This window comes from Neomonachus schauinslandi, chromosome 3 (genome assembly GCF_002201575.2).
Source record: "Neomonachus schauinslandi chromosome 3, ASM220157v2, whole genome shotgun sequence".
NCBI classification, from domain to species: Eukaryota; Metazoa; Chordata; class Mammalia; order Carnivora; family Phocidae; genus Neomonachus; species Neomonachus schauinslandi.
This window is the reverse complement of record NC_058405.1, coordinates 183,702,391-183,724,245: the sequence shown is the minus strand read 5'-3', so window position 1 is coordinate 183,724,245 and position 21,855 is coordinate 183,702,391. Positions and strand designations below refer to the sequence as shown.

Sequence of the window (21,855 nt, the reverse complement as noted above, 5' to 3'; positions counted from 1 at the left end):
TTGTCTTTAAAATGTCAGTTGGTTTATAGTACCTTTCAGTACCTGTTGGGAAGAGCCTGGCATGTTAACATTTTGTTTGTTGACATATTTGAAGATCTAAAAGCAACAGCTTTAGAATTTTCCTTTTTATGCAGTACTTTGGAAGGCAGGAAACACTTTCAAAGGAAAACAATTTTTTTAAGCAGCTCTATCCAGATACATAATTTTTATGCCATACAATTCACCCATTTAAAATCTACAGTGTTTTTAATATATTCACAGAGTTGTGCAACCATCACCACCATCTAATTTCAGAACATTTCATTGCTCCAAAATAAACCCTGTACTCATTGGATTTTCTGTAAACTTTTAGGTTAAGTTTTAGAATTGATGATTCAGATGTGATATACTGTCCTTCTGTTAGTTAAAATCATACCAATTTTTTAAAAAAAACTAGCCTTGCCCATTTTGTAGTATGGGACTACAGATGGAAACTACTTGGTACTTGGATTTATCCTCCAAGGAGGGTTCATCCGTTTTGATAATTTTTCTACTTGAAATTATTATTTGAATTTAAACAGCCTGTTAACTAGAAACTATGCTTATTTGTTGGCTGTAACTGTCACTTGGACAAGGCTGGATAGGAAACTATTCTTGGAAGATGCCAAATTTACTTCAGAACCAAACTCAAGAGTTCTGGTTCTACCTGGTAGGGAGCAGTTTGCCAGTTCTTTTTGATATTTCAAGGTAGAAGTCCAACAGGTAAAAATTGAATTTTTGATTGGCTTCTACAGACTTCCATTCATTTTCTTATTCTTTAGAAGTTTATACAGAATGTTTTGTTTTGAAAGACATATTAGCACTTTCTACATTATTGTCTTTGATATGCAGTTAGGTTGGCAGAGTTTAGGTGTGCATTAATTACTTCTTTGGAGTTTCTTTTGTCATTTCAGTTTTTGAGGTGCTTTCAGACTTTCCTCTGAGACTCCCCTCTGGCTATTTCCTGTTGATTCATTCCTTCATTCATCTACCTCCCCAGGCCTCCCCCCTCTCCCCCAGGCCTTTCTGAAGCTGTCTGTCTGTCTGAAATGCCCTCTTTCTTTGCTTTCCCACCCCTCTCTTCTGGGCAGATACAGGAAGAGTTTTCATATTTCCACACCCTGAGAGGTGTATCGCCTCCCCTAAGGAAGGCTTGGATTGTTCTTCTGAAATAAGTGCTTCCAGTAGAGTCTATCGGTTTTCACTCCACAGTTTGCTCTTTCATTGATTGGTCTGAGCTTCCCAGAGTTCCTTTGAGTCTTGCCTGCATCCTACCAGAGATTCTAACGTCATCACTGTCTGCTCACCTCACTTTAAAAGAGGGCCAGGGCTAGCTGATGTCTCAGCACAAAACGAAATCGTCCTTAACCCTTTTGTCACTTCTGGTTTATGCTTACTGGTGACTCTTTTTTTCCAGAACAGACGCAACTGTCCTCTTTTATGTTTTGGCACTGCTTCCTCTTTCTACCTCTCCTAGCTTGTTTTGGCTATTTTTTATTATTTGTGGGTGAGAAATGAACTGCACATAGAAATTTGGTGGCTGTGATTTCGTTCAGTTCTCTTTCTCTTGCTTTTACTGCTACTACAAGTTGGTACTTGTATTAGATGTATTTCATCTTAATATTTTTATCTCTTAAATTTTAATAAAGGATGGGAAAAGAATGTACTAAATTTTAGGATTTCTTGATACTGATTTTAGTGTATTCAGCAATGCTATTGGTACAGTTTTTAGAGCGGTATCTTATTTTAGTGGAACTGTATGTGTTATCATTTAATGTTGAATTTTTTTCACTTAGGCATATTAGAAATCGGAAGTTACAAACTGGATTTGAAGCATATGAATTTATACTTGTTTAGTTTTATTTTTATTCTATTTTTTTTTTAAGATTTATTTATTTATTTGTCAGAGAGAGAGTGAAAGAGCACAAGCAGGGGGAGCGGCAGGCAGAGGGAGAAGCAGACTCCCTTGCCTAGCAAGGAGCCTGATGTGGGACTCGATCCCAGGACCCTGGGATCACGACCTGAGTCTAAGGCAGACACTTAACTGACTGAGCCACCCAGGCGCCCCTGAATTTATACTTTTTTTAAAAAAAGATTTATGTTTTTATCTTAGAGAGTGATCAAGAAAGCGGGGGTGGGGTGGGGTAGAGGGAAAAAATCCCAAGCAGACTCCCTGCGGAGCGTGGAGCCCAACGTGGGGCTTGATCCCACGACCCGAGCCAAAAATCAAGAGTCAGCTGCTCAACTGATTGAGCCATCCAGGCGCCCCTGAAATTATACTTTTAAAAGGCATCGTATAAGATTATTGGTCTGAGAGTCAGGAGACTGGAATTCTAATCTGATTTCAATTTTAGATACTTGAGCATAGATGAATTTCCTTTGAATCTCTTCTGTTAGATATGAGTAATATTTGTTCTTGCTATAACTCTGGGATTGTTAGGATTAAAGTGAGAGACCTATGTTACAAGTATACAAGGTATTCATATAGAACCACAGTACACAAAAACTTTATAGTTTTGTCCTTGTTACTGCTATTGGAGAAAACAGTGAATCTCCATGAATGAATCCGACTTGAAAGAACATCTGAATTTGGAGGCATAAAAAGTAAACTAGGACTTAAGGATTTATTTGTCAGAGAGAGAGCGAGAGAGAGAGAGAGCAAGAGCGAGCACAAGCAGGGAGAGTGGCAGAGCAGGCAGAGGGAGAAACAGGCTCCCCGCTGAGCAGGGAGCCTGATGCAAGGCTCGATCCCAGGACCCTGTGATCACGACCTAAGCCGAAGGCAGACGCTTAACCACTGAGCCACCCAGGTGTCCCCTCCCCTCCTTTTAAGATTTTATTTTAAAAGTAAACTAGGACTTAAAAAAACATTCAAGCGTTAATTGGATACTGGGTCACCTAGAGTTATTACTTGAGATCAACTACTCATGTTTGTCTAATGAAATCTTCTAAGGATGGAATTAGGAAGCTGAGCCTCAGGAGCAATTAACTGAAGCCAACAGTTCAGATATTCTTAACCTGTTGTCTCTACTTTGTGTGTCTGCTTTATCTCTCGCTCTCAAGACTGCTTCCTAATGTGCCTGTCTTAAACTTAAACATAATGCCAGGCTTCGCACTTAACAGTCTAGGTACCCTATTTAAAGTACCTTTGGGAAGGACTCTGAGTGATCCAGCATAGGTCATTTACAGAGTACTGAACCCTAGTTAACTTGTGGTGGGTGTTGTGGGATAGAGACTTGTCATGTAGTGTGTTACAGCTTCTATAAGAATTTGTGAGACTATATTGAATAGAGAGAAATAGAAATAGATGAAACATGGTTGTCTAGTACATGTGTCCCCTTGTAGTATTTAATGACATAACTAAATTTGCAAAATGCTGTGGAGCTCTTCAGAGTTGTAATATGCAGAAACACTGAGAGATTTAATGCAAGATTTTTAAAAACTTGAATATACAATATTTCAGGTGAACTTTAGTGGGGGCAAGTGCAAGGTAATGAATCAGAGAAAAAGCAATCTAAACCTTGCCAATGGATAATGAACTTCGAGTTAATTGCCATTTGACTGGTAAAAGTATGTATGTATGTATGTATGTATGTATTTAAGATTTTATTTATGTATTTGACAAAGAGAAAGACACAGTGAGAGAGGGAACACAAGCCGTGGCAGAGGGAGAGGGAGAAGCAGGCTTCCCGCGGAGCAGGGAGCTGATGTGGGGCTCGATCCCAGGACCCTGGGATCATGACCTGAGCCAAAGACAGACACTTAACAACTGAGCCACCCAGGCGCCCTGGTAAAAGTATTTAGATACTGCTCTGGAAGTGTGCTTACTTTCCCACTGTGGGATATTCTAGTCCTATTTTTGCTATTGATTTCTATTCATTTGTATTCATTGTGGTCAGAGAATATGCTCTGTGTGATTTCATTTCTTTGAATTTGTTGGTTTACTTTATGAGGCCTAGTGTATGGATAGTTTCTGACAACATTCTATGTGTGCTTGGAAAGAATGTGTATTTGCAGTGTTATATTTGTCCCCATTAGGTCTATTGATAATGTTCACATCTGTATCCAAACTAATTTATTTTTTGGTTGTCTTGTTAATATCAGTTACCGAGAGAGGAGTTTTTAAATTCTGGATTTGTGTATTTTTCAGTTTTTGTTTTAAGGTTTTAAAGCTGATGAAGAATTGCTGTCTTCCTCGGGGTGCCTGGGTGGTTCAGTTGGTTGAGCATCTGACTCTTGTTTTGCTCAGGTCATGATCTCGGGTCTTGGGATCTAGCCCCGAGTTGGGCTCTGTGCTCAGCAGGGAGTCTGCTTGAGATTCTCTCCTCCCTCTGCCCCTCCCCTGCTCATTCTCTCCCCCTCTCTCTCAAATAAATAAATATATAAAAAAATTCTTTTTTAAAAAAAGGGAATTGCTATCTTCCTGAATTGAATCTTTTATTATGATGAAGGAACTATTTTTTAAAAATTATTTACTTTTAATTTTTAAATTTTTTTAAAGTAAGCTCTGTGTCCAGTGTGGGGCTTGAACTCATGAGATCAAGAGTCGCATGCACTGATTGAGCCAGCCAGGCGCCCCTGAAGAAACCATTTTTATCTCTACTAATGTCTTTTTAAAAACTTGTGGGCACCTGGGTGGCTCAGTTGGTTAGGCGACTGCCTTCGGCTCAGGTCATGATCCTGGAGTCCCGGGATCGAGTCCCACATCAGGCTCCCTGCTCGGCGGGGAGTCTGCTTCTCCCTCTGACCCTCCCCCCCTCATGCTCTCTCTCATTCTCTTTCTCTCTCTCAAATAAATAAATAAAATCTTTAAAAAAAAAAAAAAAAACTTGTAATGTCAGTTTTTTAATGCTAATAAACTACACCAGCTTTTTTTGTCCAGTGTTTGCATGGTATTTTTCTAACTTAGATCTGTTGCTTCTAGTTGAAATGTTTTGAAAATCCAACTAGACATTGAGTTTTACCATTTTATTTTCTAATTTGGTGCCCTCATTTGAATTTATTGTTTTTCATAGGTGTATGATTCTAGTCTTCAGTTACTTTAGAAACTAAAATAGTATATCTAACAAGGTCTGTAATTAATTGGTACCTTTACTTGCAGAAAACACAAAGACCTTAGAATAGTAACTCAGTTTACCAAGCTCCTCTTGGCTTTAAGATATTGTCATTTTACTTTAATCGGTTTTTAAAACCTTAAGTAGATAGTATAATTTCATAGCATTAACGTTCATTTACATTTATCTGTTTGTCACCCTTATTTATTCTTGAATCTCAGTACTATATCAAGGTCATTTTCTTTGTATTGCTGGTGAAAAAAACTCAGTTTTTAATCTGACAAAAGCTTAATTTTTTTTTTTAACACTTTGAGAGGAGTGGGGGAAGAGGGGCAGAGGGAGAAAGAGAATCATAAGCAGGCTCCACGCCCAGGGTGGAGTCCAACGTGGGGCTTGATCAATGACCCTGAAATCATGACCTGAGTGGAAACGAAGAATTGTATGCTTAACTGAGCCACCCTGGAGCCCCAAAAGCTTAATTCTTTAAAGATAATCTCATTTGGTATAGAATTCTTAATTGGCATGTATCTTAAGTGTCCTGAAGAAGATAAAAATTCTATTGTCTTCTGGCTTCCATTGTTGCTTTCAAGAAGTCAGCTGATAGTCTGTAAAAAATTCTCTCCTTTCCCTTGTGTTGAAGATTTTCTGTCTTTGGTACTTAGTTTCATTACATGGTTTCATTATGACATGTCTAGGTAAGTATCTTTTTATTTATCTTGTTGAAATAATCATTTGGGCTTCTTGAATTTAAGGGTTGGTATCTTTCACCAGTGCCAGAAAATTCCAAGCCAATAAATGTTTAGATATGCCTCACCATGTCTTCGTCCTTGTACTTCTGAAATTGTGACTAAACATATGTTTGAACGTCTTACTTTTATCCTCATTATTTCTTATTTTTAATCTTTTGGCTTCTATGCTGCATTTTGTGCAATTTATATCTTAATGCTTTGCCTAACTTTGTCTAATATGCTGCCAGACCTGTCTATTGAGTTTTATTCACATATTAGAAATTCTTTTTGGCTCTCTTTCAAATCTGTCCCTTTGAATAGTTTTTTTGTTACCTTTATTAGTTTTTTCAGTTTTGGCCTGTGTATTTTAAACATAGAGACCGCTTTGCTTAAGATTTGTCTGATAACTCATATCTGAAATCTGTGTGATTGTTTCTGTTGTTTGTTTTCGCAAATCCTTGTTCACGGTGCCTTGTTTATTTATGTGTACTCTATGTGGTGTTCACTGTCTGTAGTTTATTTGTAGATGTTTCCTGAAGCCTGGAATAGAGATGTGCTTTGCTTCTGTCAGGTATGTAGGTGCACCAAGACTTTGCTACCCAAAGTGTAGCCCTTGGGCTGGCAAGGGAGCTTGTTAGAAATACATCATTTCAGGCCCATACCTGCATTTTAATAAGAATCTGCATTTTAATGAGATCCCCAGGGCATTCTCAGGCAGGCTAAATACTGAGCAGCCCTGCACTAAAAAATTGACAAGATTTGGAAAACTCTGGTTTAAAGTTTCTTGGATTATTCAGATTATTGAAATTTCAGATTATGACTAGAAATCTTGGCCATGCATCTAGAGATTTTCAGATACAGGTTTTTTTATTCTCTCTTTCTCTCCCTTGATGAGTCCCTCTGTCTTCACTTAGCAGCAAGGTGATTTAGCAGTTGGGTGCGTTGGGGATTAGGCGTATATCTGGTCATCCTCAGTCCTCAAAGTATAGCCCAGAGTGGTAGTTTGTTGTTTTGTTTTGTTTTGTTTTAATGATAAAGACTACAATTTGAAATAAGATTAGGTTCTTGAAGTTTGGGTTTGGAGAATCAAGTGGGAAAATCTTTATAAGGAAGTGATCAACATCATTAGTAAGGAAGTATAAATTTGAACAGTGAGATACCACTACCCGTCCATGAGAATGGCTAACTTTCTAAAAGACTGATAACACCATATGTTGACAAGGTCGTGGAGCAACTGGAAATTATATTCTTATTGGTAGGAGTGTAAAATGTAGCTGTTTTGGGAAAGGTCTCATGGTTCCTTTAGAAGTTAATCATAATCTTCACGATGATCTAGGGATTCTACTCTTAGTATTTACTTAAGAGAAATGAAAGCATATGTTCTTTGAAAGACTTGTAGAAGAATGTTTGTAGCAGCTTATTCTTAATGGCCCAAATCTAGAAATAGTCCATGTGCCCGTCAACAGAAGAATGGATAAACAAAATGATGATAATCACACAGTGGAATACTACTCAGCAGTACATACTCATGCACTCAACCACATGAATGAATCTCAGAATATACTGAGTTAAAGAAGCTTTGTGCAAAAGAGTACACATTCTTTGGTTCAATTTACAGGAAGTCGTGGAAGAGGTAAAACTAATCTCTGGTGAGAAAAATTAGCATGATGGTTTTTAGAGTTGGGAGAAATGCAGGATTGACTGGCTAGGAGCACAAAAAAACTCTTGGGTGATACTCTAGCTTGATAAGGGTTTAGGTTACATATTTATTTAGGATTTAGGTGTATAAGCTTGACAAAATTCATTGTTTTATACTTAAGATTTGTGCATTTCACTGTATGTAAATTTAACTGAAAACGAAACAAAATTTGCGCCCTAGTTAATGATACAAAGTATAATGATGTCTGCAGCTTAATTTGAAATGGGTATTTGGCCAGACAGACAGGGATGCATAGGTAAATAGATAGGGATACATCTGTGATAAAGGAGATTAACATGCTGCTACTTGTAAAAGCTTAGGTGATGGAATTATGGGTATTTATGGAACAATTCTCAAGTTTTTGTATTTTGAAAATTTTCATAATTGTTGGGGAGAAGGTGTAGTGAGTGAGAAGTAAAAAAGATTACAATGAGTTCGGGAAGGGAATTGGATTTGTACAACTAGCCTGTTTTCACACATTTTGTTCAATTTGTATTTGTGCTATTTTAAGAGTGGTAAATATTCTTTTGATTTAAAAATGGCTTTTAATTTTTTGATCATTTTATTTCAGCTGAGAAAATTTTGTTTAGGCTAGAAATGAGATCCACTGGTCCATAACTACTTCAATGTGCCAACGACTCTTGGAACTCACCATCATTGCTGTCTGTATCCACTTACATATATGTAAAAGATCCAGTGCTCAGTTGAGAAGGGCTGTTGTTAATATACTTTATTGGTTCACATGGGCCAGTTTACTTTGTTTTCATTGTATTCCATGTTTACATGGTATTTACATGTTCTTACTAAAGGCGCTGTTAGTCAGTACTTGAGATTTAGCAGGACGCTGACGTGCAGACTGCCTGAAGTGGAGGTGTTTCTCTTTCATATGGATAGCTGTTTAGCTCCACTGCAAATAATTGGGTGAAGAGTTGAACTGATTCTGCATCCTCTGAGTTTGCTGTTAGGCAGTTGGATCTTACAACATCAGAAGACTTGTGCTCAGCTTCTATAAGGAAGGAGTACTTCTGCACTTAGAAACTATGGAAAACGACTGTAGGACGATGTATAGGGTCATTGTGGCCATTTCTCAAATGATGGGGGACAGGGTTTGTTTTCTTTTGTGTCTTTACCTCTGAAAGGCATGTCTTCTTTGATAATCTTACAGTGTGTTAAGAGTTGGGAGGCAAGGATTTAAAGGATGAATGAATGAAATGTAGGTTGACACATTTAGGTCAGGGATGATTTGTTCTATATCCAGAAGCTTAATTTTTCTAATTTCTGATAAAAGTGAAATCTCTATGGACATATTTTTTAAAAAAGCAAGTGGTAATGACTCTGAAAACAAAAGCAAGTCTCCTTTCCCTTCCAAAGTTCATAACATATATTTGGGTGCTTACTCTTTCTATGAGAGACTTATTCTGGAGGATTTCTAACATACACAGAAACAGAACTGTCTCATGAACCTCCGTGTGCCCAAGACCCAGATCCTACACTGTCAACTCCTGGCCACTTTTTCACCCATACTCTTAGCCCCCCCTCAATTATTCTGAAGCAAATTTTGGTTGTTACTTGATGTGTAAATATTTCAGTCCATTTCTTTGAAAGATGAGAACTCTTTTTAAAGACATAAGCTTAATCCCATGACTGTACAATAAAAAATAGTTCCTTAAATCTGTAAATATCCAGTCAGTGTTCACAGTTTGTATACCGCATTTTGTTGCTGTCTCTTAAAACTTAATATGTACGTGCTCTCTTCTTCCCCCTCCTTTGCAGTTTGCTTGCCTTTTTTTTTTGAGAGCGCAAGAGAGCACACATGTGTGTGAGACTGGAGGGGGTGTGGGGGAGGGAGCTGGTCTTTTTTTTTTTTTTTTTTTTAAAGATTTTATTTATTTATTTGACAGAGAGAGACACAGCGAGAGAGGGAACACAGGCAGGGGGAGTGGGAGAGGGAGAAGCAGGCTTCCCGCTGAGCAGGGAGCCCGATGCGGGGCTTGATCCCAGCACCCTGGGATCATGACCTGAGCCGAAGGCAGACGCTTAACGACTGAGCCACTCAGGCGCCCCGGGAGCTGGTCTTAAGTAGGCTCCTTGCTCAGTGCATAGCCCAATGCAGGGCTTGGTCTCACGACCCCGAGATCATGACCTGTGTCAAAGTCAAGAGTCAGATGCTTAACTGAGCTACCCAGGTGCCCCTGCTTACTGTATCTTCTAAATGTTATACTTTCGGTTATTTTTATTAACCTAATGAGATCTACTTATCTTCATTTTATAGATGAGGAAACTAAGCCTTTGATAAGTAATAAATTTCTCCCAGGTAACATGGTTTATGGTAGAGCCAGAATTCGAACTGATTAAAGAAATAGGTGCTTTTTTCAAGCTTCCCTCTCTTCTTTACTGTTGACATTTAGGTATATATTTCTGGATCTTTTTCTCCTAATATATGTACAGACAAATATATAGAATCTTTCCCCCTGTTTCATTCTTGTCCTCTGGTCTCAGCTTAAAAATATCTCTTCAGAGAGGTATTACCTGATGAGTCAACCTAAAGTAGCTTTTTCCTTCCCACTTCCTGTTGTTCTTTGCTTTGTCCTCTTTTTCTCCTATTCCATCTTCCATGGTACTTAGCACAATGTGCAAATAACGATTATTTTTTGTCTTCCCAATTGAGCATGAGCTCCATCCAGGCAAAGATTATGTCTGTTGATGCCTGTCAAGGCTTGCAAATATTTGTTGCGGGAATTAAGTAAGTTCTGCCCTTCATAGGAGTGCAGTATGTACAAATCTACCTCTTCGTTTTTAGGACCTCTAAGCATGCCATAGACTTGCTACAGTGTGCTTATTTAACCATTCCCTACTGAGAACATTTGGATTTTCTCCAGTTATCCTCTCTGATGTACAGCAGCTAGCATCTTGATTACATATATCCTTGCATACTTGTGCAAGTGTTTTAGGTTAGAGTCCCAGAAGATTCCTAGAAGTGGAATTGCTGGATTCTAAGAAGATGAGTGGCAGTTTTTAATTATGGAAAGGAGGAGATTCCTGTAAAGGTTGCAGAGGATTAGGTGATACGTAATGATAGCAAAAAAAATGGTGTAACCTGTGTCAATTCTGAAACCTAGCTAATACTAGAATAATGTAAGGAGCTTTAAAAAAAAAAAAAATCAGCTTGATTTCCCTTTACCCCCATTCTGATAGGGCCCAGGAATCAATATGGAAAAAAAACACCCTTAGGTTTGGGAGCAATAGCTTTAATATCTTCCTTCGTTATAGGTTTGTTACTTGTTCTGGCTCATTGTAGATATAGTCATTATACTTATTTTTGGTAAAAATGCTACTATTTGTAGAAATGTGGGGCAGTGGTCTGTAGAGTATATAACATTCTAAATATGAGGGTTTTTTTTTTTAACTTTTGAAAAATATTTTCTGAGACTATTTCCAAATTTAGATGCATTTCCTATGACATGATTTTAAACAAAAACTTGGCACTATGCATTGTTCTACCTTGTATTAAGGTTATAGTCTGTATCTTATCTCTTCAACTTTGAGTTACATTTTTTAGTTTACTTTTCCTTGAGCCTAACCACAAATTTAGTAATACTTGTTCCTGAAAATTCTCCAGGATCTAACACTGTTGATTACAGGTTACATATTGTTGCTTCAAGAAGTTGGTACCAATCCATGATTATCACTGTGTTGAAATAGTTTTTGTTGTTGCAAGGAAGGCTAGGTAGACTTTCTAATACAAGCAGTGTTAAAGAAATTAACCTCTTTGATTTCATTATTATGGTGGAGTTCACAACAGTGACAACATGTATTGAAAAAAAATTTGAAAGTAATTGCCTTACTATGTGTGTCCCTGTGCTCTAACGGTCATTTACCAAACATAAAATTATTTTTGTCCACTGGGAGCACCTTGCTGTAAACTACAGGATACTTTGTGTTTTACTTTCAATAACTGATTCTTACACAGCAGGCATCTTTCTGTCCCTGGGTGGAGAGAGGCATTTTACCAATTATTCCTTCCTCCCTCTCTCAGTAGCTCTTCTGTTTTGATTATCCCTCTGTGTGATCGTGGTGTTACTAGGTCTTTATAAGGAAGAATTTACACAATATACTCCATTTAAGAAAAGCTAAAATAAATGTTAGGTTAGAGTGTTACAACATTTAGAGCAGAATCAAATTTTAGAGACTATCTAGTACGTAACCTTTCCCTTTTGTCTCTTCATTCCTGGGTAGGTGGAAAAGGACATCTTTAAGAGGATGTACTAGCCAGCAGGATTGAGACCTCTTAAAACTGGGTCTATGAGCCATCTTTGGCACATGGGCTTAAACTTGCTGACTCTAGTCTGTAATCCTTGAGACCTTAACAACTAGAAGGAAACACTCTATTAAATGCGGTTAGTATTTTGAAGGATTATGCAAGTGATAGGAGCTAGGACAGGATTCATATTAGGGAATGAGGTGCTATTTTAGAAGTAGCTGGGCTAGATTGTATTTGTTTCTGATAAATTGGTCATAGTACAGTGTTCCACAAAACAGACTTTTGGTGCAGTGATGGATACGAGATCTCTGGCTCTTTCCGTGTGTCATTCTCTGTGGTCTGTGTTTTAGGCAGTAAAAACTCCATTTTCTTGGAAACAGGATTTGGATTACGAAATTATTTTTTTTAATAAACATATATCTGGGGTATAGAAACCTTTGAAAATAATCAGTTTTTGAATTTTTCTGCAGTTTCTAGTAAAGAGACCACATGATTTAAAAAAAGAAAATGAGAAAATAATCTGCTAAAAATGGGTAGTGTTTTCATGTATTTTTTTGTTGTTATTTTTACCCACTGTCATCTTCTGTAGAGTTAAAATTACAACATACATAATTGTGTAAAGAATTTTTTGAGTAGGGAAATAGGTACATGATTCAAAATGTAAAAGGCCTCAGAGGGTCCTGTTCTAAAAAGGTAGATGATTTAAAGTTTTTTTTTTAATGTATTCTCTGTAGGTAATATTTAAGCCAGTGATTACTTACTTATACAAAATTATATATGTAGATGAATTCTGTGCGCAGCATTCTGTACATGCTTTTTTGCTTAAAATCTTGACAGTAGTTCCATTTGTAATGCGTAGAGCATTTTCTGTCTCAAAATCTTAAGGTTGTCTTCCTGTTTGATAATCAATTTTTTAAAATTGTGCAATAGTATTATTTTTTCCTTCTGTTTCTTTTATTAATCATGTCCTCCCTTTTTGTCTCCTCATTTGTTTCACCAATTCGAATTTCTTCCTTTGCCCTGCCGTTAATTTTCAGTTTTGCTTTTGGTTATTCTCCCTTTGAGCAGAGTGGATCATCTCGGTGCAAAGCCGTTGTGCTACCTTTGGCTTGGTGGTTTAGTGATTGTTTGCCCAGCTGATCTTAATTTTGGAGTTGCTGTTTCCCTTATCTGCTTCTCTCCCGGTTCTAGCCTGTGTTTTGTCTTGGTTAATCAGGGTGCTGTTAAATACAAATGGTGCGCCTGCCTCTTTTTAGTAGCCACGCCTTCCTTGCTATTCTGGGTTGTGAAACTGGCCCCTAAGGAGGAGGTACTTTGATTATTTGTTGCCCTTGCTCTATAGTTCTTAGTTTTTTCAAGGAAAGGGTCATTGATAGGAACCCTTAAGATATTCTTCTTACCTTTTTCTTCTTAAAAAGGCAAAACAAAAACTCTGGGATCTTTACCTCTCCTGTTTTTGGTATAGGTTTTTTTTTTTTATTATAGATTTTATTGTATCTGGCAAATGGTCTTCTATGATTTAGGGTGTAGTCCATTTTTCCTCTAGTTTCATTACAAATGGGATTTTCTTATGCATTTTTTTTAAAGATTTTATTTATTTATTTGACAGAGAGCGAGAGCAGGAACACAAGCAGGGGGAGTGGGAGAGGGAGAAGCAGGCTTCCTGCCGAGCAGGGAGCCCGACGTGGGGCTCCATCCCAGGGCCCTGGGATCATGACCTGAGCCGAAGGCAGCCGCTTAACCAGCTGAGCCATCCAGGCGCCCCAAGATTAAGTGTTTGTTGTAGGCACTTTAGTTTCTAATTTGTACTTTGTTAATGAAAGTATAGTATAGAAATTATTCAGACGCTGGTGGGTCAGGTGTATTCTGTTTGCCTCTCCGTAAATGGATCAGCTGTCAACAAATCAATAAACAGAAAGTGGTTGAATTGGTGTTTTGGAGTAGAACGGCATAACGGAAAATGTACTTTCCACTGGCATTCTGGAGAGCTGGATTCCACTGTTAGGTATGTCCCTAAATAGATGTATGCTTTTGAGCGGTTGACTCTTTGGATGAGGATTTCCTCTTGCATAAATGAGATAATCACATCAGGTGTGGATTGACACTTAAGTTTATGGATTCTTATGTAGGTTCTTGGTGCTGCTGGGCAGTCTTCCTTGCTCATAGTCTGCTCAATTCCCTGTTCTCCATTAGGGAAACTCGTTGAAATTTCCATTTCTCTTATTTTTCTCATACATGTTAGTCACAGATTCAGTCCAGCTAGGCATGTGCTTCCTTGCTTTCATTTATCTTCTCTTGCCTTGGAGATTGGTGTACCTTTCTAATCGTCTGAGGCTTATACTCTTTTTTAAAGATTTTATTTATTTGACAGAGAGAGAGACAGCGAGAGAGGGAACACAAGCAGGGGGAGTGGGAGAGGGAGAAGCAGGCTTCCCGCTGAGCAGGGAGCCTGATGTGGGGCTCGATCCCAGGACCCTGGGATCATGACCTGAGCCAAAGGCAGATGCTTAACGACTGAGCCACCCAGGCACCACTGAGGCTTATACTCTTAATTCTCTTTTTCTTCCTATAGCAAACTATACCCCACTTCCAGCCTTTTCAGTAAGATTTTCCCTTAAATACATAAACATGTTTAAGACTTATTTTTTTAGAAAGGAAAATCACACACATTCCTGCCCATGTGGCCTTTGTCAAACCTGCCTGCCCCTACTTCATTGGCTGTCTATTCTCTGTCCTCTTTATAGTCCAGCATTTAGTATTTACTGTCCATTGAACTTAACCATACGTTCTCCTCCTCAAATCTGATGGACACTTCTCAGTCTTGTGTGTCTGTCCTTTCTGTGACCTTTGAACTCTGCCTGTCTTATTCCTCTCAGTGTCTGCAATACCACCTTACTGATTTTTCCACCATACTTTTTGTTTTGTTTTATACCTTCAGTGTTTATTCCTCATACTTCAGATGAGTCTTTGATTCTGCTCAACTGGATTCTTCCTTTTCTGTTTTTGATTGTGTAGATTTTATAGTTTCAGTGTTTGACTGCTATCTCTTCATTCCATCTTCCATTATCAGACCCTCATTTATCCTTAGATTTATGTGGTAGCTTAATAGTTGATCTGCCTCCATATCTGTAGATCTCAAATGCAAAATTTTGAGTTTTAGGCCCTTCATGATACAGATTGAACTTGTTTCCAGGTCCAAGTTCTTCCCAGATCTCATGTTTGAGCGCTATTAACCTACTCAGTGTTCCTCCATTGTGACTTCCTCATTCCTCTGCCCTTCTCATGTCTCTGTCTTTTTAAGCTGGCCCCTCAACCTGGTGAGGGCAAAGTTAAGTCACCTTTTCTTCTCTGTTTACAGTATCACTTTTGATACTGCTTCTCAGATCATTTAGTGCAGTTTCTGACAATTCATTTACGGAATGGTCAGTTAAATTGATTTTTTTTTTTCAAAGAACTGTGAAAGGATTAGAATCTTCAGGATATGCTCCAGGCTTGGAATGTCATGGTTCTCTAATGTTTGACTCTTTAAAAAAGGTAAATGTATAATTCATTTTTGTTTGTTCGGCCATATTAACATAGTCCTAAAGGGCATGGACTTTAGGTCAAGTTTGTGTTTGAATGTGGCCTGGTTACTTGTTGGTCTCTTGGTGTTAGAATTTAACTAAGTTCCACCGTTTCTCTGAAGGAAGGTAATTTCCAGTACCTATTTGGTGTTAGAATTTAACTAAGTTCCACCGTTTCTCTGAAGGAAGGTAATTTCCAGTACCTATTTTTTGTAAGGTTGTTGTAGAAATTAGATGAAAAGGTACTTAGCCTGGTACATGGTAAGCACAGAGTAAACGTTACCCATAGTTTTTATTTTAGTTTTCCCTTTAAACCCTGCATCTTTCTACTAAATATTGTTTTCTAGTGTTAAAATACATAATTTGAAAATACTACTTTTATGTGTTGTACAACATTCAGTATTCCATCATGACGTTGGATTGGTTTTGATGCCCCTAAATTGAAATAAACGCCTAGCTGACATTCTCACGTCATTTGGCCTTTTCCCCTGTACCCAGTGGCTCTTACTCTCCCTTTCTGCTCCTTGTGGTTGGGGATTGTTTCCTGTCTCTCAGCACCTCTCAGCCCCTTGCTCTTAGGGAAGCTGCTGAAAGGTCTTTCATTCCTGTTTTAAAGGTAGTCTTGTTTGAAGAATAAGAATGCCAAGGACTTGTTTGAAGTCCTTGGCATTCTTATTTATGCAAAAATGACTTCTTATGTAAACAAGGGTGACTTCTATGCTATTTTATTGTGGCGTTGTTTAATGCTACTACTGGGGTGTTTAACTTACCATACTTGCTCCTAAGTCTAGACTTTTTTTGGATCTAGGATATGGAGTTGTTCACATTTGCAGTTCTGGATGCCATTGCTTGCAGTCTGAAAGTCCATATGCCGTATCTTGTTGCATGCAGGCTACTTAATTTTGTAATACTTCCCTTATCTTATTTATAAAGTAGGAATAGTAAAATGGTTTATAAGGCTCATTGGCACCTTTATATTTTGCTTAATAGAATCGGAGGAGTAAACGTGTTATGCAGTTGTGTTTATTACTGTTGTGATTAAACTCCAGTTTCAGAATCTGAAGCCAAAGCAAGTCTCCTTTGGAGGACCATATCTAAATAGAGGGCATAAGAAATGGGGGTGGCAGAGACAGTGGATAAATTCACTTTCAGTGTCAGTTCTGGAAGCTGAAAACTTTTCTGCAGACACCGTGTGTGGATATAAGTGTTAGCTTTTTTAATGTTACCATCTTCACTGTGAAATAATGCAGGTTTTTTTCGGTTTTCAGTGTTGTCTCTCAAATAGGTAATAGTGATTACATGAATAAACACATGAGGTTCACTTTGGGGCTATTCATGACTCCATTTTGCATTACTAAATTTGAGATTTGCTTTCCAGTCTATCAAATGCTCTTCATGTGATAAAAATTCTGCATAAATACTAACCTCTGTGGTATTCCTTTCATACTTGACCATTTGATTAGGAAGAATTACCACATCCTAAATTAATTTTTGCCATCTGTTTCTCTTGGTGTTCTGAGTTTTACACTAAATGAATGGTTGAATTTTTTTTAAGTTTTTTTTCCCTAACCTTAACCTCTCTTCTGTGATTTTTGACATACAAAATTAGAAGGAAAATCAGTTTCCAAAATGACTGCAGTTGAAGTTTCTTTGAAAGAATACCCTTTTTATAAAATTTTAAGGATGAATTTTTAAATGTAGGTTAATACGCAGTTCTGTTTTTCTTGAAAAGGTTCTGTTTGCCTGAAGAACTAAGCACTTATTTGTTTTATCTATCTATCTATCTATCTATCTATCTATCTATCTATCTATCTATCTATCTATCTATCTATCTAAGAAAGCACAAGCAGGGAGAGTGGCAGGCAGAGCTAGTAATAGGCTCCCCGCTGAGCAGGGAGCTCGGTACCGGCCAGGACCTTGGGATCATGACTTGAGCCGAAGGCAGACACTTAACCGACTGAGCCACCCAGGTGTCCCAGAACTAAATACTTTTTCACATAAAATTCAAATGCTGTTTCACCTGAACAGTGAGTAAGTTTGTTGGACACTTAGCTGTGAACAAAGTCACGAGATTTAGTCTTCAACATACCCATTAGTGTTTTTATGCTTCTCCTGTTGAGTTCAAAGTCCTATATGCCATCTATTTTATTTTAGTTCTTTAGGAATTAATATCAGAAGTTTTCTGTGAAAAAAGCTTGGTGATTATTTTCACAGAAATGAAGGTAATAGAAGAGTAGTATGTTTCAGGACTTGATAGGGTTACTAATAGGCTGGACTTAAAACTTCTAGTTTCAACATGAAGATGGAATCTTTTAAATTCATATTCATTTCAGGTTATTAAAACAAATTCTAGCAATATAATTTTTTAAAAAATTTTATTATGTTAGTCACCATACAATACATCATTGGTTTTTGATGTGGTGATCCACAATCCATTGTTTTCGTATAATGCCCAGTGCTCCATGCAGTACATGCCCTCCTTAATACCCGTCACCGGGCTAACCAATCCCCCCTGCCCCCTCCCCTCTAAAACCCTGTTTGTTTCTCAGAGTCCATAGTCTCTCATGGTTCATCTCTCCCTCCAATTCCGCCCCCCCATTTTTCCCTTCCTGCTCCTAATGTCCTCCATGCTATTCCTTATGTTCCACAAGTAAGTGAAACCATATGGTAATTGACTTTCTCTGCTTGACTTACTTCACTTAGCATAATCTCCTCCAGTCCCATCCATGTTGATGTAAAAGTTGCGTATTCATCCTTTCTGATGGCTGAATAATATTCCATTGTATATATGGACCACATCTTCTTTATCCATTCATCTGTTGAAGGGCATCTCAGCTCTTCCCACAGTTTGGCTATTGCGGACATTGCTGCTGTGAACATTGGGGTGCATATGGCCCTTCTTTTCACTACATCTATGTCTTTGGGGTAGATAGCCAGTAGTGCAATTGCTGGGTCATAGGGTAGCTCTTTTTAAATTTTTGAGGAACCTCCACACTGTTTTCCAAAGTGGCTGTACCAGCTTGCATTCCCACCAACAGTGTAAGAGGGTTCCCCTTTCTCCACAACCTCTCCAACATGTGTTGTTTCTTTCCCTGTCCATTTTTGCCATTCTAACTGGTGTAAGGTGGTATCTCAATGTGATTTTGATTTGGATTTCCCTGAAGGCTAATGATGATGAACATTTTTTCATGTGTCTGTTAGCCATTTGTATGTCTTCTTCAGAGAAGTGTCTTTTCATATCTTCTGCCCACTTTTTGACTTGATTATTTGTTTTTTGGGTGTTGAGTTTGAGAAGTTCTTTATAGATCTTGGATACCAGCCCTTTATCTGTAGTGTCATTTGCAAATATCTTCTCCCATTCTGTGGGTTAGCAATATAATTTTTATATTGGTGTAACTCGTGTGTGTTTTAAAATTAGTAAAATACATTAGGCATAAGTAATTGGTTAAGACAGTATTGAATATTCATATAATAAGAAAAAATCATTGCTCGGTGAAAACTTTTGGGCTCTTACCTGGAGCCAGAGAGGAGTTAAATTTGGTTGAAGTTGAGGTGGTGGTGATCTCCAGAAGGGTTAGATCTCAGTATCAGGATTCAGAGACTTGAACTTTTTTGGTTTTGTCTGTAATGTAAAGAGTTGAACTTGGTCTTCCTGGAGGGTCCCTTCCAGCTTTGGATTTATTGGTAACTTGGCAGAGGGGGCGGTCCTGTATGGATCCTATGTTAATCTTACATTTACTTTTTGGGGTTTAAACTCCACAAAGTTTAATAGAGCCTGGCCTCCTTCCTTAAAGATCAATTTAGGCCGTACCTGGCTAGCTCAGTCGGTGGAGCATGCAACTCCTGATCTTGTGGTTGTGAGTTCAAGTGCCATGTTGGGTGTAGAGATTACTTAAAAATAAAATCTTAAAAAAAAAAAAAAAAGATCAACTTATACTTTAAAAACAAGTAGCACTTTGGTAAATAAGTGTCGTCTTACTTGCCACCCTTTCTCTCGTGAATCTCAAGAATTACTCATGAGCAGGCCGTGGGCTGATAATGGTACTGGTGGACAAGCTCTGAAGATGTTGGGGGTGTTATTTAGATTACTTTGGTAACTATAGGTCAGAATAACCAGTGTGACTTATACTCCTTTGAATGACTTAACACCCCATGACAGGCAGTATGCATTTAGTAACAGGAAATAGGCAGGTGAGATCTACCAAACTTGTTTAATAAGTCTTTGCGTTTCAGAGTGAAAGCAGCAGTATCATGCTGCTCTCCTGTGTATCCATGCTGTTTAGGGTCCAAGTGAAATGGCATTGTGATGTTTGAATTGGTAAAGCTTCTTGGGTGATTCTGAGATAGAACGGCTTTTATTTAATTCTCTAATAGGGAGCAGTTGTTCTCGGGTGCAGTGCAGTAGGAGAGCTCTTTTAAAATGTCTCCAGTTTCTGCACCCACAGAATCGGAATCTCTGAGGGCAGAAGCCAGGCATTCATATTTTGACAAAGCTTCCCAGGTTATATTGTGAAGTTCATCCTTAATTAAAAACGCTATTTATTGTGTTTATAGCAAAATTCACTTTGAATCTATATTGCCAGAAATGTAAGACTCAACTGGACAGTGGTTTTTATGGTGAAGTCTCCCTCAATATGTTGTTTTGCCACCAGTATTCTTTTATTCTGAATAAGCGTTGATAGTAATAACAGTAATAATTAACGTGTACCGCACCTTTGCAATACCAGAGGCACTGTGTTACGTGGTTTGCATGGATTTCTCATTTAATCCTTCCAACAGCTCTAGGAGGTAAGTTCTTTATCCGCATTTGGTAGACAGAAGCACAGAGAACAAGTTGTGTGGAGTCAGAATTCAAACTCAGCCAGAGGCAGTGTAACTCCAGAGCCCTGCATTTCTAACTCCACTGCTAGAGTGACCTACCTTATGGCTTACAAAAGGTAAATAATAAAAATAACTCCTTTCATCGCAGACTTCAGACCCTAGGTCCTCTTTCCCAACAGCAGGCAGTGTTTCGTTTTTTTTGTTGTTGTTGTTTTTTTTTAAGATTTTATTTATTTATTTATTTGACACAGAGAGAGTACAAGCGGGGGATGGATGGGGGGGGAGCAGCAGGCAGAGGGAGAGGGAGAAGCAGGCTCCCTGCTGAGCAGGAAGCCCACTATGGGACTCCATCCCAGGACCGAGATCATGACCTGAGCCGAAGGCAGACGCTTAACTGACTGAGCCACCCAGGCGCCCTCAGTGGCAGGCAGTATTAACAGAGTGTTTTATGATTCCTTCCATCAGTTTGCAATGTGTAGACAATATATAAGGATACATACTTGACCTTTTAAATATACATACACACAGCTGGGAGTTTTATACTGTTTACCCTCTAACATAGCTTGGGGGAGATCTTTCCATATCGGTACATGTAAATTTAATTTTTCTCTTTCTCAGTGTTTTCATGCTATTTCCCGTTTTTTCTTTCTAAAATTGATGGTAATTACATTAGTATGAACTTTCTCACCAGAGTTTGTTTAGTATATTAATTGATGATGTGGGCATATGTGACAGAAACAGTCCTTTTCTACTGATTTGGGTCAACCTGTAACTCAAAAGAACACTTGCTTCCTGTTACAGGCAGGCCATGGAATCTCTTAAAACAAAATCTAGGAATAGATTTAGTCATGATTAATTTGCATTCTCTTTAGCACCAGTTCCTGTAATGTCACATTCGTTCTCTTCCCTCCCAGTAAATACAATTAAAGAACTCTACTTGGAGTTTGACTCGAGGCTTAAGAAAAATTGTGAAGATTTGACTTATACAAATTGTGATTCTTTCTCTGATAGTTATATTGGCCTCTTTATCAGTTGAACTGATTTTCTTTGAGTATCAGCATTTTTTCTGCATAATAATTAAATTTCTTACAGAAAGTTCACATTTATGATTAAGAACCGTGTTTTGAGCTAAATTGTTATACTTAGGAATTATTCTCACAATTTCTAGCAATTCTTTGAGATAGGTGATACACTGATTTCACAGAAGAGGTAAATGAAATCTGGAGATTAAGTGTCTTGTCCAAGGTCACAGCCAGCATAGCTGATGTTGAAATCTAGGATATCTGGGACCATTTCTCAGTTCACTGTACTTGAGCCGCTTTCTCCTCATTTCTCCATAGTTTTACGGTTTCTTTTGTATTTATGATGGCATTTGTTATTCACAGCAATACTGTGAAGTAGGCATGACGTGTTGTTTTTTATTCTTTGGCTGAGGAGTTGGAGGCTAGAGGCTCTGGTTTGTACAAAGGCAGACTCCTTTAATACCTGTTCTATCACAGGACTTGAGCCAAGGTATTCTGATGTTGGGCGTCGTGCTCTTTGCTGCACACCACAGGAAATGGAGAAGCAAAGATAAATTTCTGCTTGTGCTCTGTTTTCTTTGAGAATTTCCTGGGTGTTCCGTGCGAAATCTATGTTAATTTTATGTGCTGGGTTTTGGACCACATGCCTTGAATTGGTATATTCCTGACATCTTGCAATATACTAATCA

The 21,855-nt window shown here is 38.1% G+C and overlaps 1 protein-coding gene across 2 annotated transcripts in view; it reads left to right on the top strand.

The window, feature by feature from the left end:
* Nucleotides 1–21,855, top strand: part of TRIP12 (thyroid hormone receptor interactor 12) — a 140,041-nt gene that overhangs the window by 15,574 nt on the left and 102,612 nt on the right. The gene's annotated exons all lie outside the window — the stretch shown is intronic.